The sequence below is a fragment of the Mus caroli genome, chromosome 11, assembly GCF_900094665.2.
Source record: "Mus caroli chromosome 11, CAROLI_EIJ_v1.1, whole genome shotgun sequence".
Classification (NCBI taxonomy): Eukaryota; Metazoa; Chordata; class Mammalia; order Rodentia; family Muridae; genus Mus; species Mus caroli.
In genome coordinates, this window is record NC_034580.1 from 10,912,154 (window position 1) to 10,926,798 (window position 14,645).

A 14,645-nucleotide genomic window follows, 5' to 3' on the forward strand; every position below is an offset into this window, starting at 1 on the left:
AGAAGATACAATAATCTTGTGGGGCCATGCTATGGGGCCTTTTCCCAATGGGATTGTATAAAGCTGTCATGATAAAACCTAGAAAAAAATCCATCTGTTCTTTGACCTGTGTGAATGAACAGTTGTAAGAAACACTCTTGGAGCATTGTCCACAGCAAAGGCCTATAATGTAAAGGGGGAACATTTCACCAGAGCCTTCACTAACCCAGAAAAATGTCAATTAGACTGTGGCCTCCCTTCCCCCCAGCCTGGAACCTGCCTGCTCAAGGGTGGAGCTACCGGCTCATTCGTCCTGCCACGCCCACTGCTGGAACCTGCCTTTGCTGCCTGGAGTCACACACGTGTTCGTCCTGCTACTGGACCCTGAGTTACTTGGCGGGAAATTGGGTTCCCTCCCCCTTCCTTTATAAACTGGGTGTCTGGAAATATTAAATTGAGCCTCGATCAGAACTTGTTGTCCTGGCTTCATTCGTTTCTTCCGCCCCGTCTAGTTACCTCTCTTTCAGCCTGAACTGCCATTTTCAGTTGAACCGTTCGTGTTGTGGACCGCGGGCGGGCCGCAACATTAGACAATTCCAACATCCTCTGTGATTTCTTGTGTAAATGTGGGGGAAGGAGGAGAAGAAGAAAATGAAATCTCTGGAATTTGCAGTTACAGCAACGTGGTCTAGCTTCTAGGTCAATTATCATAAGATATTTTGATAAAAGCCTAATTAACTTAGTTGATAATTAGGTGATATTTTTCTTCTGTCTTCAGTATGAAACTGCAAGACTTGCTAAAAGGCTTGTAATGTGGAGGGAGAAAGAATTGTGTGAAGAGATAAAACTGTTGCTACCAGAAGAATCAGATAGAGCAAAGAGACTGAAAATGTCAGGTTCAGATTTCAAAAGGACTGTTTTTACTATAGCAGAAGGCCTGATAAAAACGTAAATTGCATGCAAGAACACATAATAATAGGTGAACAAACTGAGAAACTAAAGAGTCCAGCACACTGGAATGAAAATGGCAATGAACAAAACTAATTGTCAGAATGGCTATAGCTGAGGAAAGACTTAGTGTCTCTGAACACAGCAATAGGAATTTCCAAAACTGATGTACGTGAATTTAAAAAATAAAAAAGACTAAAGCACTCTTAGTTAGGGATGGGAATGAAGGTCACTGAAGAAGGTGTGGAATGAAGAAAGAAAAGTAGTACCAAGGATTGTAGATTACTCAAGAAATCATATTATTTTATATTTAACTAAAATTATATAAATACATTTAGCTATATCTAGCTATTTGTAAAACTATACATATAACTATATTTAAAACACATGAAAATAGTAAATTCAAGATGTAGCTTGGAAATCTAAGTTCTGTCTCAAATTCAAGTTCAAATGGACTGAGGTGGCTCAGTGGCAGAACATTCATCCCAATATTAGAGAAAACATCTGCCTGGTCCTTTCTGCTAGAGAAAACTCCTAGCTGTTGTATTCCCAGGAAGACATTATATCCTGACCCATCCTAGAGGATCCACTGTACTCAGAGCAGTTGTTAAGAACTTCCAACCCCAACCCCCAAAGTCCTAGACTCACACTGGGAACCTAGTAAAATCCCTGGTCATCCCTCATACTACTCCCCTTCTGCCCCTTCCACCCAGTCCTTTCTGATGGGGCAGACTCCTAGCTGATCTGCTCCCATAAAGATACCATATCCTGATCCATAGGCCCTTCTGGAGAACATCTTCACACAGGACAACATCTTGACTGCTCCAATGAAGACCTAATAGTCTGAAGGCCTCCCAGGGATCTTCCACAGCCAGGGCAACAACAGATCAGCAGCTTCTCTGCTCCACTGAAGAGCCCCCAGTCAAATTCAAGACCATAAACAATAGAAGTCAATATATGTGGGCATCATCAGAACCCAGTTCCCCCACCACAGCAAGCACTGAATATACCAACAAACCTGAAAATCAGGAATCTTTCCTAAAATCCTATCTCATGAAGATAACAGGATCCTTTAAGGAGGATATCAATAACTTACTAAAAGAAGTACAGAAAAACACAGGTAATCAGGTGAAGGAATTGAATAAAGTGATCCAAGAACTAAAAGTGGAAGTAGAAACAATAAAGAAAACAGAAATGAAGGCAAACCTGGAAATCGAGAACCTAAGAAAGAGGTCAGGAATTATAGATGTAAGTATCACAAACAGAATACAAGAGATAGAAGAGAGAACCTCAGGTGTAGAAGATACAGTAGAAGAGATTGACATAACTGTCAAAGAAAATTCAAGATGTAAAAACTCCTAACCCAAAACATCAAGGAAATTCAGGACATGATGAAAAACCAAATCTAAGAATAATTGGGATAGAGAAGAACAAAGATTCCCAGCTCTAAGGACCTGAAAATGTGTTCTACAAAATCATAGAAGAAAATTTTCCCAACTTAAAGAAAGAGATGGCCATGAAAGTACAAGAAGCCTATTGTCTTAATCAGGATTTCTATTCCTGGACAAAACATGACCAAGAAGCAAGATGGGGAGGAAAGGTTTATTGAGCTTACATTTCCATACTGCTGCTTATCACCAAAGGAAGTCAGGACTGGAACTCAAGCAGGTCAAAAAGCAGGAGCTGATGCAGAGGCCATGGAGAGATGTTCTTTACTGGCTTGCTTCCCCTGGCTTGCTCAGCTCTCTTATAGAACCAAGACTACCAGCCCAGAGATGGCACCGCCCACAAGGGAACCTCCCACCTTGATCACTAATTGAGAAAATGCCTTACAGCTGGATTTACTATACATACATTAAACGCTATAGATTGCTTCTCTCCTTAGTTTATAAGGGACCCATAATTTTTTGCATGTACTAATTACTTGATTATTGAACTTAAGAATTTTTGAAATATATTTTTCCAGTGTATTTTATGAGAGAATAGGAAAATACATTATTTAAAGTCTTAGGAAACTACCCAAATATACATCAAAAATAAGATACATAGAATTTTTCTCCTGCTGTTGTACAGTATGAAAGACAATTTAAAAGAGCAAACTACTAATAACTTATGAATTTCAGAAGTTTTTTGAAAGTCTAGAAGACTTTACTCATTTATTTTGAAAAGGCAGATATTTGTGGAAATAAAAAGTACTTTATATTTAATCTCACTCAGAATTTTAGAAATTAGAATACATATTCTCAGAGTTTACTGCTGAAATATTTTATAGCAACTAATTAAAAATTCAGTTCAGCCAGAAATGGTTATTTCAATCTGCAATCCCAAAACTCAGAAGGCTGAGGCAGAAGAACTATAAGAGTTTAAATATAAAATGGGCTGCATACAGTATAAATCCCAGGAGTGCCTGAGATACAGTATGCGATCCTATTTCAAAAATCACTAATAATGGACTGACAATGGTTTAACAAGTTTCACAAGACTGAAGACCCTGGGTCCCATGAAAATGTGAAATGAGTGGTGGAGAAAACTGAGTCCAGAAATTATCCATGGACATTTACGTATATGTCATAGAACACAACTCACACACATATATACACAGACACTACGAGTAAAGTGGATATATATATGTATATATCACATTGTATATGTTTGTGTATGTGCCTGTGTTTTGTTAGGCAAAAAAGAAGTGATAAATTGTGATATGATTAAAACTGGAAGCCGGGCGTGGTGGCGCACGCCTTTAATCCCAGCACTCGGGAGGCAGAGGCAGGCGGATTTCTGAGTTCGAGGCCAGCCTGGTCTACAGAGTGAGTNAAAAAAAAAAAAAAAAAAAAAAAAAAAAAAAAAAAAAAAAAAAAAAAAAAACTGGAAAAATGTTTGTGTTAGCAATTACTGGTGTGAAACAACGTGCTTTCACATAAAAATAAAAGCCTCAATAACCTAAGAACAGTTTACTTAACAGCCTGAATCTCACAAAAGTAATTCTAGTTAAAGTGTTTAATAATTTTAATTCATGAAATATTTTAATATTTATAATTTACATTTCCTTACCTTACTATATAACTGCCTTATATAGGGAGTCAAAAATAAAATTAACATTACTTATCAATGTTTACAAAGTAGGAAGAGACAAAAGTAAATTAAAATTTAACCTCCTTCAGCTAAATTCTAGAACTAATGATTCAATTTACAAATACTGACTGAAATGTCAATAATGGTGTTAATGCTGGAAGGCCAATTTACAGGTTTCATGGAAAACGGTCCCTGCACATTGTTCTATGACGGTTTCAAGGCTACAAATACTGACAAATAGTGTATACCACAAATCAAAATACATTGAAAAGGAAAGGGAGAATCTTTCTCATACTTTGAATTAATTTATGCTTCTGTGATTTTCTTAGGATTTTAAAAGTATCAGACTTGAACTGTTATCCAAAATATCTTAGATACTATATCAAGGAATCATTCCTATATTTTAACAGAATGAATTTATACTGAGTTGAATTTAAATTCATTGCACTGTTACTCAAGACATGTCTGATTTAAAATGAAAAGCAAAGAACACTTGTCTTATAATATGTGACATGATGAAGATTGATTGTTCTTAAGTTTTCATTTCTGATTTACCTAGAAATCTCTCAGTTCCTTACACTTTATACTCTTGACTGTATTCTTAGTTTATTAATAGCTTTAATACATCAGAAGCCATCCATTTCAGAGTGTTTTGAACAATAAGATTCTCTGACTGATAATATGTATATGGCTTTCAATTTTCCCATCCTTTTATTTCATTCTGGTCTCATTGACAACCATCTCTTCAGACTGTGCCCTCTGTGTGTTCTGAACTTATACAAGAATATTTTTGTTTATTCACATATTAGTTCAGTAATATAAATTGTTTCCTATGTTAATGCTTTTGATACTCCATGTCCTCATATCTACCAGATATGTCATAGAGAGTAATTGAGCAGAATCTTAAATTTCTCAGATTTAGGATGTTCTAGGGTCACTGTGTGTGTTAGTCCATTTTAGCCAGGTCTGGGGGAAGGGGGCATTTGACAAGACTTTGCCCAATTCCAATTGTCTTATTAAAACTCATCTCTTCACAGACATTCCAAATAGTCTTTACTTATTTCATATCAATAATTTACCCTAATTATTTCTGGTTCATATTAGTAAGGAATAAACCCTACTTTGGGACAGTATGAACATCACAAAGCAAAGGTAAAGAATAAGTAAAGCTATATGATCAGATGTGTACAAGAAACATCCATCCAACAAACCAGGGAGGTAGACAAATATTTAGTCTGTAAAATAAAGAACAGGATATAAGTTTGACATGTTCAATAAACTCCTGTTGAGAATATAAGGACATCCTTATAAATATGTTTAAATACTTAAATATACAAGAAGTAAAAAAAAAAAATAAGGTAGAGAAACACATTACGGTCAAAATAAATCAATTTAATCCTATTTTGCCCAAGGCTTTTTTGTAATTATCATAATCTACATGAAACTGTGCAAAAGACCCAAGGCAACTTTCTTTCTGATTTGATCTTATATAAATCACTTCAGTTCTATTCTTTGCAAATATACTTTAAAATGCAACTAATGAGAGGCAAATCTACAACTGAAATTATATGTAATTATATATCAAAACCCATTGAAAGTAAACAAACATGACATAACAGTTTAGATTTTAACAAATGCATCTAGAAGATCATGAAAATCAAATCAAAGAATCATTACCAAGTATTCGACCATAAGAACTACAAATACATTGTATAAATATGTGAAGCTTTGTTATTTAGTAAATCAAATTTTCTTACATATGTAAACTATCCTGCTAAATACTTGGATGACCTGGGTCTGAACATCTCCTCATGAATTATTTCTAAACAACTCTGGGAAGAAATATTTATTTCCCTTTTCTCTCAGAATTAAGTTTTTTTTTTCTTTTCTTTTTTTTTTTTAAGTTGGATATTTTCTTTATTTGCATTTACATAGCTAAGCATAACAAAAACCATTAACTCCAGATGGAAATGTTAACCAAAATGCCCAACCCTTTAGAGATAGAACATGGAGAGACCACATCCAGTAGATATACAGCCCTCACTGGAGGGAAGGGGTCACCAACCTACCTTCCAAATTTTTACACAGAATTGTTTCTGACTAAAAGAAATTCAGGGACAAAAATGGAGCAGAGATTGAAGGATAGGCCATCCAGTGACTGGCCCAATTTGGGATCCATCCCATGGCCAGTTACCAAACACTTGCACTATTACTAATGCCATGTTGTGCTTGCAGACAGGAGCCTATGATGGCTGTCATCTGAGGGGCTCTACCAGCAGCTGACTGAGACAGATTCAGATACTTACAGCCAACCATTGGACTGAAATAAGGAACCCCTATGGCAGAATTAGGGGAAGGACTAAAGGAGCTGAAGGGGTGGCAACCCCATAGGAAGACCAATAGTATCCACTAATATGGGAAACCTGTGTGCTCCCAGAGACTAAGCCACCAACCAAAGAACATACATGGGCTCATCGGAGGTACATTTGTAGCATAGGATTATCCTGTCTGGCATCAATGGGAGTGTATGTACCTTACCCTGTAAAGACATGATGGCCCGGGAAAGGGGAATGAAGGAGGTAGGATGAGGTGGTGGTGGGTGCAAGGGTGAGTGGGTACATGAATGGAATGGTAGGGGAAGCACCCTCTCATAGGACAAGGAGACAGGGTATAGGGTGAACAATTCTTGGCTTGGGGACTGGGAAGGGGGCAACATTTGAAATGTAAATAAATAAGAGAATTTTTAAAAAAGGAAACACAACAATGAGACCCTCAGTTTAATCACTGTAGCCACATGAATAAAGGAATAGAGTAAATAGTCAAGGTGAAATTAAAATAAGAGACCTGTGTTAAAAGGCAGGAATTTTCTAGAGACTGAGGGGAAAAGTAAGAGCTAGAAATGTAATAGTGACCATAAACCTTGACAAAGAGGTGTATTCAAAATTTATGAATGAACAAAATATGTAACGAGACACTTCAGCTAAAAGGAACACACAAATAAAGGTAATGGTTAAAACAGTGTTCTCACACTGGAAACTCTTTTAAGCACCAATGTAAAACCATAATACAGTATGAATTAAGCCAGAAAAGAAATATATAATGCTTAGAAATGCAATGTTTTGAGAACTTGAATGAATCCTCTGTTTACTTTTTACTTAGAGAAACAGAGTCTCACTGTATGGATCAAATCTGACTTTGGATTCAGCCAGTAGCTTATGCTGGGTTGAAATTTCCACTCCTACAGCCTGTTTTTCCAATTGGTAGGATTACAACCTAAGTTATTCGTAAGAAAACTCTTAAGAAAAAAATGTCTGTGGGGAACAAAATGTATATTTCCATTTTATATTCTAAACCCCATGTTAAAAAACTCACAACTAATATCTACTTTTAAAATGTAGGAAAGAAGGTCACAGGAAACAATCGAACAACACAAAGAAAACTAAGTAAAATGTTAAAGTTAAAAGAAACAAATGACCAAGATTGAAATTAATGATAAACAGAAAAATCTTTAAAAATATATAAATTATTCACAAATTATCCAGTAAGAATTATGAAACATACCTGTCTTTACACACTCTTAACCTTTCCACTAAATTCCCTATATTACAGATATTTGTCAGAGCTAATCTTTCAGATAGTCACAAGATTAAGTATAGCAAACACTCTGGCTTAGTTTTCTGTGGTAATTTAACCATGAATCCACATGTCTCAGGACAACTCAACAAAGAACAAAGTTTTTCTATCTTTTTAACCATAGGTTATTTCCTCATACAGTATAATCTGAATACAGTTTTTCCTCCCTCTACTACTCCCCATTCCTCCCAAATGTCCCTCCCATCCATATCTACTCTTTTTCCATCACTCACTAGGGGAAAAAAAAAAAAACAGGCTTTCAAGAGGTAACAAAATAAAACAAAATGTAATACGGTAAGAAAAAATAAAACTATTATATTGAAGTTGAACAAGCCAAGTCAAATGACAGTAAGAGCTACAAGAGTAGTCATGAGATCAGAGACCCTTTCATTGCTCACACATTCAGGAGATCCGTAATAGTGCTAAACTGCAAGCTATCAGATATATTCAGAGGATGTAGACTGGTGCATTGGTCTGTGTTAAGTGCTTCAGTTTCTCTGAGTTCATAGTAGGTTTGCTGAGTTGCTATAAAGGGCCCTAGGCATTTCTCTATCTTTTTTTTTTATTTTTATTCTTAATTATTTTGATAAGGTCTTCATACTTTGAAATTGTATATGGTAAAATGCAGAAGTGGACAGGAATCATCAAATCACAACAAGAAAGATTTCTTTTCAAGCAAGAATTTCAAAGTCAAACTCCCAAAGACAAGAAGAATTCTGGGTCAGAGTTTTGGCTGTGGGATTGCAACCCCACCCCTTCCTGTAACTTCTACCTCATGAGGTTGCCTGTTTTCATTCTTTCTGCAAGATCCTTCTGCCCATTGTAGGGTACTTCATCTAGGATCTTGGAAAGACCCAACAAGCAGCTGAAAAAGTCAGATACAGATATTTGTGCCAAGCCAATGGACAGAAGCTTCTGAACCCTGTGGTTGAAGTAGGGAAATACTGGAAGAAGGTTAAGAGGAGGGAGACCCTATAAAAAGACCAGCAGTCTCAACTGACCTGGGCTCCCGAGATCTCTCAGACACTGAGCCACCAACCAGGCAGCATACATCAGGTGATATGAGAGCCCGAACACATATACAGCAGAGGACTGCTTGGTCTGGACTCAGTCAGAGAAGATTCACCTAGCCCTCAGGAGACTGGAAGCCCTAGGGAGAGGGGAGGTCTCCTGAGGTGGAGGTGGGTTGTGGGTGGTGAGTGGGGATATCCTCATGGAGGCGGGGGTGGGGGGTGCACTATGAGAAGAGGAGGTATGGGATGTGGACCAGTCAGACGGTGAACCAGGAGGGTAATAAAGTCTGGTCTGTAAAAATAAGATTAAATAAAAGTTAAAAAAAAAAAAGATTCTGTGAGAAAATTATCACTGGTGGAGGTTAGAGTTAACACTCAATGTAGGAAAGGTAAGTAGATATGTGGAGAAAATAGACGGTCGGTCACTATGTTCCACAGGTATATGAACCTATACATCTGCAGCAATCAACGTGTGATTAGTTTTACCTATAAAGCAAATATGATATTTAGTGGTGAATGTCATTATTTTTCGGATTAGAAACTATAGGTAAATGCTTATGTTTACAATAGTTAAATGTTTTTATTTATTTATTTATTTATTTTTACTGACACAGTTAACAAATTAAACTCATCCATCTACAATTTAGAGCACAGACCTTATTTTTTTTTTAATTTTCTGAAAATTAGAGCTACATTTCCTAATGCTTTAGATGTTGCTCACGTTTTGCCGAATTTCTGAAAGGTCCAGTCTGAAGTGACCAGTAATATGATCAGTGAAGTAATATTTATAGGACAAACTAAAATTTAGTGTTTGGTTTAAAATGCGTAAGTCAGTATGCTAATGTATAAAGTGTGTTAATTCATAACCATTGATAGATTGTTTATCTTGAAAAATTCATTTTCATTGATTGTGATCATATTACAGGATTTTGCTGGAAACACATTGTTATAATTCAGAAAATCTCATATATTTTTCAATTGTAGCCTCTCTCAGCCTTGAGCATGCTGGTTTAGACCTGTTCTGCCACTGTCAGCTAGCCCACCTAGAGTGGAGTCTTCTGACCTAGATTAGGTCTATTGTTCTGCCACATCTGTGGTTTCCTCCAGGAGACCACTGCCTTCTGAGAGACTGAACCTGTTCTCCTGACACTATCCTGGCAAGATCCTGGCGTGGTGGAGGAAGGGATCCCCTCCCCGCTTTATAAGCTCAGACTCTTAAGTAAGCATTGGCCTTTATCAGAAAACTTTGAATTGTCTCTAACAGTTTCTCCCATAAAGCCTCAGCCTCCCTTTCAGGAACCTGGTTCCTGTAGCTGCAGGTGACTACATCCAATAATTCAGATCCAGAGTGATTTTATGATTTTTGTCATGGGTTAAAGAGAAACCTTTTTGTGAAATGGGCTTCATCTACAAAGCTCAATCAACCAGCTTTTAGAAAATAACTCTCTTAGCACTGGTGCACACATTTCTTTCAGCAGAAAATCTAGTATGGTATGTGCTGCTGTTCAGCATAGATTCCAGAACCATAAGTATACCAGTGAATACACACTCATCCACTGTTGACCTATAATTGAGAGCCCTAAACTTTTGCAGTCATCACTTTACTGTGTATCTTGCTTCATGACCTGCAGGAAACAATATATCACATGTCTCTAGTTACTGGAAATGACTTAAATATATAATTTTGACTGGCTCTTCAGTAGATATTGCCTTATTGGTATCAACTAAAGATATGACCTAAACCAAGGTCATGCTGGCTTCTTATGAGGGTTGGTGTCTTATTAAATGGGCCCATCAATATAATATGCATTGGTCCCCAGACAATCAACAATCATTCATGATTTATAATACATGTTTTCATGATTTACGTAGTTTTAATATGGGTTAGAATAGCTTTCTAATTTCATTTTAACTGAAAATTATTTACAATTATTCTAGTAGAAGGTCTGGCTTGCAGAGAGCATCTACTCAATGCAGTACCTGTGGTGCTCATCTTTCTTAAAAGCTAGAGAAATATGTCTCCTACTGTGATATCCAATGCACCAAAAAGCTTCTTGGGAAACCATCCATTCATTATGCCTTGGTAATTACTGTTTTGTGTCTGAATAATTTTAACAAGCTGTGAGACTTTGAATTATTACTCTAGAAGAGTTACAAGAACATAACTTGCTATTAGTAAGACCTCTATGTCTTCCAATTTCTGACTTTCAGGTATCCTGTGCTACAGTATAAACTCAATCTTCGCTTTCTGCTTTTTGATTAAAATGTTAACTTATAGATCCTTAGCATGAATGCCTATTTTTCCAAGTGCTAAACATTTAAAATAGGGAAGAAATAGTATTCAGTATTGTACAGAGGCATAATCTTTGCCCTTAACAATTTCATCTTAGGGAAGAAAGAGTGCTACACAGAACATCACTGGTTCATTCATTCTATGAATTGAAGGCTTTATTCTCAAATTTCACTTTAACTGGATTTAAAAAAAAACCATAAAACCAAATTTCTCCGTTATCTTATAACAAGGATCTTGATGCTGTGAAGGGATATGCTGAAATAAGAAAGACCATAGCAGGGCATGATGGCAGATATACAAATCTCAGCACTGTGGGTCACAGGTAGGGGATTATGTGCTTAAGGTCAACAAGAAGTATATGGCTGGTTCATTGTCTCAAGATTTAAAAAGCAACAACAAAACAGGTGTATTGATGACATTTTTCTACTACATTAAATATAGATGCCTATTTTTCTTCAATGAAGCTAAATTCATGAATGTAGGATAAAATTTGAAATCCAGATTGTACAAAAAGGTCTGTCAATAAGTGTTTAAGAAGTGCCATATACTACCTCCCTGCACAGTGTTTGTTGCATGGTCAAATGGCACAATATTTAACATTCTTACATTTTACCATCATATTCATTATCATTACATTGGATTATTTTTGTATTTAATATGTGTGCTATAAAGTGCATGAAAAGTCAAAGGAAAACTTGAAGCAATTGTAGGTACATGGGATTAAATTGAAGTCATCAGGTTTGGCTGCAACTGAGTTTTTTACTTTTTGTTTTTTGGTTTTTTTGTGTGTGTTTTTATTTTTATTTTTACTTTTTTTTTTACTCTTGGCCTTTAATTACTTTTTATGTCAGAAGAAGAGAAAAATATTATTCTGATCAAAGGTGTTGGCTTTTATGAATGGACATAATACTGTAATAAAGCTTTGGAACAATGAAGAGGAAACAGGATGCAACGCTGGACCTGTATTCTCAAGTATGTCATCTCATCAATATTGGCCAACAATGGGATGTCAGATACCACAGACAATCAACTAGTTCAGGGTTTTTCTGGAAGGCTGAAAATTGCATTTACTGGACAGATTTAAAATAGACTTTTAACAATTTTCAGAAATTCATTAGTAAGAAAAAACGAAAGATGTGGAATTGTACAAGACATTCTAATATGAACTAGCACCTGTTCTCTCTGTGTGTGTATGTGTATGTGTGCCTGTGTGTGCACGTGTGTGTATGCTTTCTCATTTCCCATGTGCCCCATTATGGTTACAGAAGATTGTTGGTGCCTCTACACAGATTTACCTGTTAGAATTTTAGAATGTAAAAGCAAGTACAATATCTACTGAATCTTAATTAACATCTTAACAACATTCTAAGACGACCTGAATAAATACTAAATTTTGAGCTTTCCTTTATGCAATTCCAGATGGCTTAAATAGAAGCAAATCTTAAAATATTAATAATACAGAAGTTTATAGTAAGTTTTTTCTATGTATTATGTCTATTTGCACAATCAATGTTACCTGGAAAGCTGTTTGAAAGGTAAACCATTAAGATCCATGGAGAATTAGTCTGTTTTAGCAAGAAAATATTTTGAGATTTATTTTATTTACTTACTAGAAGACCCAAACTAGAGAGTCCCCATATCTAGAGTTTTTATTTGGTATTTGGGCATGGCCTATGTTGTGAAGAAAAATCACAGTAAAGGTATGGGATCTCTCGCCATGAACCTGTAGAATGACTTCATATTTAAGAGATTTAAGAGTGGCTTTTACCAGATTGCTAGGGAATACAATGGCTGACTTGTGCTGAAGACATGTGCAGAGACTATTTCATAGTTTTGGATATCTCAGTATTTGAAATCTAATGCTAAAACCAACCCTAGAGGATCCCAGAAGAGCTGCTAGTGTTTAATCTATGTTGGAACACAAAGAATCCAGTTATAATATCAATGAAGTATTGCAGCAGTGGCAAAAAACAAGCTAAAGAAGGCTTTCCCTCTTCATCTCCTTTTTTTCTTTTTTCTTTCTTTTTGGATATTTTCTTCATTTACATTTCAAATGTTATCTCCTTTCCCAGTTTTCCTCCTCCCCCTGATTCTATGAGGGTGCTCCCCCACCTAACCAACCACTCCCAGCACTATGCACAGGCATTACCCTACACTAGAGCATCCAGCCAACACAGGAACAAGGGCCTCTCCTCTCATTGATGCCTAACAAGGCCATCCTCTTATATATATGCTGCTGAAGCAATGGGTCCCAGCAAGTATACTTTTTGGTTGGTGATTGAGTGCCTGGGAGCTCTCAGAGGTCTGGTTGGTTAATATTGTTATTCTTCCTATGGGGTTACAAACACTTTTAGCTCATTAAGTCCTTTCTCTAACACCTCCATTGTGTCCCTCTTGCTCAGTCCAATGGTTGGCTGAGATCATCTACCTCTGCACTTGTCAGGCTTTGGCAGAGCCTTTCAGGTGACAACTATATTTTAGGCTCCTGTCAGCAAGCACTTCTTGGCATCCACAATAGGGTCTGGATTTGGTGACTGTATGTATGATGGATCTGCAGGTGGGGTAGTATCTGGATGGCCTTTCCTTTAGTCTCTACTCTATACTTTGTTTCCATATTTCCTTATGTATTTTGTTCCCCCTTCTATCAAGGACCAAAGCAATCACACTTTGGTCTACCTTCTTCCTGAGGTTTATGTGGTCTGTGAGTTGTCCCTTGGGTATTCCAAGCTCTTGGGCTAATATCTACTTATCAGTAAGTGCACACTATGTGTGTTCTTTTGTGACTGGGTTACAACACTCAGGATGATATTTTCTAGTTCCATCCATTTGCCTAAGAGTTTCATAAATTCATTGTTTTTAATAGTTGAGTAGTACTCCATTGTGTAAATGTACCACATTTCCTGTATCCTTGCCTCTGTTGAAGGACATCTGGTTCTTTTCATCTTCCAGCTATTATAAACAAGGCTGCTATGAACATAGTAGGGCATGTGTTGTTATTATATCTTGGCACATCTATTGGGTATATGCCCAGGAGTGGTATAGCTGGGTTCTCATGTAATACTATCTCCAATGTTCTGAGGAACCACCAGACTAATTTCCAGAGTGGTTGTATAAGCTTGCAGTTCCACCAACAATGGAGGAGTGTTCTACTTTTTCCACATCCTCACCAGATTCTGCTGTCACCTTAGTTTTTGTTCTTAGCCATTCTGACTGGTCTGAGGTAGAATTTCAGGGTTGTGTTGATTTGCATTTCCCTGATGACTTAGAGGGATTCATGGATGGTTCAATACATGGAAATCCATCAATGTAATCCACTATATAAACAAACTCCAAGGGAAAAAAAAAACACATGACCATCACATTAGATGCTGAAAAAGCATTTAAAAAAATTCAACAACCCTTCATCATAAAAGTCTTAGGAAGATTAGGAACTCAAGGCTCATACTTAAACATGGTAAAAGCAATATATATCAAACCAGTAGCCAACATCAAACTAAGTGGGGCAAATTTGAAGGAACCTCACTAAAATCCAGGACTAGACAAGGCTGCCCACTCTCCCCCTACCTATTCAATATAGTACTCGAAGTCCTAGTCACAGCAATTAAACAATAAAAGGAGGTCAAAGGGATACAAATCGGAAAGGAAGAAGTCAAAATATCACTATTTTCAGATGATATAATCATATCTTAAGTGACCCCAAAAAT